Raw genomic sequence first — 5,000 nt, forward strand, 5'->3', positions numbered from 1 at the left:
TCCACTCCTGGTGGTGCCCTTCCGTCAATTCCTTTAAGTTTCAGCTTTGCAACCATACTTCCCCCGGAACCCAAAAGCTTTGGTTTCCCGGAGGCTGCCCGCCGAGTCATCGGAGGAACTGCGGCGGATCGCTGGCTGGCATCGTTTATGGTTAGAACTAGGGCGGTATCTGATCGCCTTCGAACCTCTAACTTTCGTTCTTGATTAATGAAAACATACTTGGCAAATGCTTTCGCTTCTGTTCGTCTTGCGACGATCCAAGAATTTCACCTCTAACGTCGCAATACGAATGCCCCCGCCTGTCCCTATTAATCATTACCTCGGGTTCCGAAAACCAACAAAATAGAACCGAGGTCCTATTCCATTATTCCATGCACACAGTATTCAGGCGGGCTTGCCTGCTTTAAGCACTCTAATTTGTTCAAAGTAAACGTGCCGGCCCACCGAGACACTCAATAAAGAGCACCCTGGTAGGATTTCAACGGGGTCCGCCTCGGGACGCACGAGCACGCACGGGGCGGTCGCACGCCTTCGGCTCGCCCCACCGGCAGGACGTCCCACGATACATGCCAGTTAAACACCGACGGGCGGTGAACCAACAGCGTGGGACACAAATCCAACTACGAGCTTTTTAACCGCAACAACTTTAATATACGCTATTGGAGCTGGAATTACCGCGGCTGCTGGCACCAGACTTGCCCTCCAATAGATACTCGTTAAAGGATTTAAAGTGTACTCATTCCGATTACGGGGCCTCGGATGAGTCCCGTATCGTTATTTTTCGTCACTACCTCCCCGTGCCGGGAGTGGGTAATTTGCGCGCCTGCTGCCTTCCTTGGATGTGGTAGCCGTTTCTCAGGCTCCCTCTCCGGAATCGAACCCTGATTCCCCGTTACCCGTTACAACCATGGTAGGCGCAGAACCTACCATCGACAGTTGATAAGGCAGACATTTGAAAGATGCGTCGCCGGTACGAGGACCGTGCGATCAGCCCAAAGTTATTCAGAGTCACCAAGGCAAACGGACCGGACGAGCCGACCGATTGGTTTTGATCTAATAAAAGCGTCCCTTCCATCTCTGGTCGGGACTCTGTTTGCATGTATTAGCTCTAGAATTACCACAGTTATCCAAGTAACGTGGGTACGATCTAAGGAACCATAACTGATTTAATGAGCCATTCGCGGTTTCACCTTAATGCGGCTTGTACTGAGACATGCATGGCTTAATCTTTGAGACAAGCATATGACTACTGGCAGGATCAACCAGGGAGCTGCGTCAACTAGAGCTGAGCAGCCGGCCGCCCGGGAGTGTGTCCCGGGGGCCCGCGCGAACACGCAAGCGTCCGCTCAATCATTCTGCAAACAGGAGGAGGCTGAGCTCCCCTGCACAATACACCTCGAAACCCTCTCAGGTCCCGGCGGCGCGCAGCGCCGTCCCAAGTACTTGGTCGGGTTCGAGAGAGGCGCAATCGCCCGGAGTTAGGCGAGTAGACGCTTTCGGTGCGACCACCCGTGCTCCCAACTGAGCTTGCCGCTGCCGACAGAGGCCCGGGAGCGTGCTGTCGTGGCATTGCCGGCGGGAGACAACACGCGCCACCTACGGTGACCGGCAGCTCCAACGCCAGCGCCACAGAAGGACAAAAGCCCCACTTGGGTGCCGAAGCGAACTCTCCCAGCACAGCGCACACGCCAACACATCCGCACAGCTGCGATACAAACCACCAGCGAGAACCGCTGGGGCGACCGAGCAGCAGACGGCGTCGCGGCGCCGAGCGCCGGGCGGCGGCGCATCCTCAACGCACACAGTCCTCAATCGGACCAGCACACTGCAGATGTCCACCGCGCTTCGCACCGGGCCCGCGAGGACCTACTTTGGCCGCACGGCGCCGCGCGCAGGGTGCGCCGGCGCGCAGCTGCGACGCCTGCCGCGTCCGTCGGCCGGCGCGCCTGCCACTGGCCGCCCCCACCAGCCGGCTGTAGCGCGTGCGCCCACGCACCGCGCGGCCAGCACGCCGGGAGGCGCCCCCTCACCGGCCGGGGACGGTCCCACCCAGCCACCGCCGCGTATCGCTTCACACCCAGATGCCGTTCAGTTTCGTCGGCATGGTGGGTATCGCTGGAACAACCGGTTAGTACCTCAACCTATCGTCGCCATCACCGATTCACCCCTAGCGAGAACAACCGCACCACAACGGGTTACCATTTCTTCATTTGCGTAACTTCACCAGAAAACGTAGGCGTCCATCGCCATTTGCAACTTCAACCATTATTGCATGCCTGTGTCAGGTGTCACGCCACACTACGTCTGCCCACATACACGCAACAAAATGTGCACGCCTAGACAATACGTGGAAGGTGGCCCCCGTACGTATGCGATGTCCATTGCTCGAACGACTGTCAACCGGCTTCTGTAGCATGTCGCAGATATGGAACGCGCTGCACCATGCCATCACGGTGTGTGAGGAGAGACGACTAGGTCCGAATACATCAACAGACAGCTCATGCTGATCGCCATCCACGGCGTCCGTTCCTCCCACACGTCTCTATGGCGTACCACACTGCAATCCAGCTCTCATAGGGAGACGACACGTAGCTGCGTGCACAATATTTGCACTGTATGGTCCGCCGTTTTTGGGCGCAGTCGTTGTACGGTCACACATGTGCCACGATGTATCATTCAGTACATAAGGACGAATGTGCAGTACAGATTGTGGTTCACGCGTACGACATCAGCGGACAGTTGACACAGGCCGCACCACAACGTAGCCTGCGTACGTCGCATGCGAAGGGCATTGAACATGCAAACTTGTCACCAACCACCTTGCGAAGGCAGGGGGCAAGGTGGGGACGTGGGGAGAGGTGGGGGGGGGGGGGGGCGGCATGTACGCCCTGCTGCCATCCACATTACAGTGTACAGCAGGAGCATGTGGAAAGTCAGCAAGACTTGCAAGGTGTTTAACATGAAGCGATACACAGGGGAGCGGGCAGTGCGAGTAGCGAACTATATTGCGAGGGTTGCGGGTGGGCAACACTACACTAATTGAACGAGTCGTATAACAATTACAGAGCAGGTTTAGGCGACAACGTGGGTTACGATAGGCGACAACGTGGGTTACGTTAGGGGACAACGTGGGTTACGTTAGGGGACAACGTGGGTTACGTTAGGGGACAACGTGGGTTACGTTAGGGGACAACGTGGGTTACGTTAGGGGACAACGTGGGTTACGTTAGGGGACAACGTGGGTTACGTTAGGGGACAACGTGGGTTAGGTTAAGGCACAACATGGGTTAGGTTAAGGCACAACATGGGTTAGGTTAAGGCACAACATGGGTTAGGTTAAGGCACAACATGGGTTAGGTTAAGGCACAACATGGGTTAGGTTACGGCACAACATGGGTTAGGTTAAGGCACAACATGGGTTAGGTTAGGGGACAACATGGGTTAGGTTAGGGGACAACATGGGTTAGGTTAAGGCACAACATGGGTTAGGTTAAGGCACAACATGGGTTAGGTTAGGGGACAACATGGGTTAGGTTAGGGCACAACATGGGTTAGGTTAGGGGACAACATGGGTTAGGTTAGGGGACAACATGGGTTAGGTTAGGGGACAACATGGGTTAGGTTAGGGGACAACATGGGTTAGGTTAGGGGACAACATGGGTTAGGTTAGGGGACAACATGGGTTAGGTTAGGGGACAACATGGGTTAGGTTAGGGGACAACATGGGTTAGGTTAAGGCACAACATGGGTTAGGTTAGGGGACAACATGGGTTAGGTTAGGGGACAACATGGGTTAGGTTAGGGGACAACATGGGTTAGGTTAGGGGACAACATGGGTTAGGTTAGGGGACAACATGGGTTAGGTTAAGGCACAACATGGGTTAGGTTAGGGCACAACATGGGTTAGGTTAGGGCACAACATGGGTTAGGTTAGGGCACAACATGGGTTAGGTTAGGGGACAACATGGGTTAGGTTAGGGGACAACATGGGTTAGGTTAGGGGACAACATGGGTTAGGTTAGGGGACAACATGGGTTAGGTTAGGGGACAACATGGGTTAGGTTAGGGGACAACATGGGTTAGGTTAGGGGACAACATGGGTTAGGTTAGGGGACAACATGGGTTAGGTTAGGGGACAACATGGGTTAGGTTAGGGGACAACATGGGTTAGGTTAAGGCACAACATGGGTTAGGTTAAGGCACAACATGGGTTAGGTTAGGGGACAACATGGGTTAGGTTAGGGGACAACATGGGTTAGGTTAGGGGACAACATGGGTTAGGTTAAGGCACAACATGGGTTAGGTTAGGGGACAACATGGGTTAGGTTAAGGCACAACATGGGTTAGGTTAGGGGACAACATGGGTTAGGTTAGGGGACAACATGGGTTAGGTTAAGGCACAACATGGGTTAGGTTAAGGCACAACATGGGTTAGGTTAAGGCACAACATGGGTTAGGTTAGGGGACAACATGGGTTAGGTTAGGGGACAACTTGGGTTAGGTTAGGGGACAACATGGGTTAGGTTAAGGCACAACATGGGTTAGGTTAAGGCACAACATGGGTTAGGTTAGGGGACAACATGGGTTAGGTTAGGGGACAACATGGGTTAGGTTAGGGGACAACATGGGTTAGGTTAAGGCACAACATGGGTTAGGTTAGGGGACAACATGGGTTAGGTTAAGGCACAACATGGGTTAGGTTAGGGGACAACATGTGGTTAGGTTAGGGGACAACATGGGTTAGGTTAAGGCACAACATGGGTTAGGTTAAGGCACAACATGGGTTAGGTTAAGGGACAACATGGGTTAGGTTAGGGGACAACTTGGGTTAGGTTAGGGGACAACATGGGTTAGGTTAAGGCACAACATGGGTTAGGTTAAGGCACAACATGGGTTAGGTTAAGGTACAACATGGGTTAGGTTAAGGTACAACATGGGTTAGGTTAGGTTACACGTTGTTGTAAGGAAAGGTGTGGGGGGGGGGGGGGGGCGGGGCGGCA

General features: G+C 54.1%; 1 non-coding gene across 1 annotated transcript in view; it reads right to left on the minus strand.

Moving 5' to 3' along the window:
- The window catches only part of LOC124729931, a 1,910-nt gene extending 641 nt beyond the window's left edge, over positions 1 to 1,269 (minus strand). The window contains exon 1 of the ribosomal RNA XR_007007821.1: positions 1 to 1,269. This exon is cut by the window's left edge and continues 641 nt beyond it. This is a non-coding gene — a ribosomal RNA (small subunit ribosomal RNA).
- Positions 1,270 to 5,000: the final 3,731 nt, after the last annotated feature.

This window comes from Schistocerca piceifrons, unplaced genomic scaffold (assembly GCF_021461385.2).
Source record: "Schistocerca piceifrons isolate TAMUIC-IGC-003096 unplaced genomic scaffold, iqSchPice1.1 HiC_scaffold_1227, whole genome shotgun sequence".
In the NCBI taxonomy this organism is placed as follows: Eukaryota; Metazoa; Arthropoda; class Insecta; order Orthoptera; family Acrididae; genus Schistocerca; species Schistocerca piceifrons.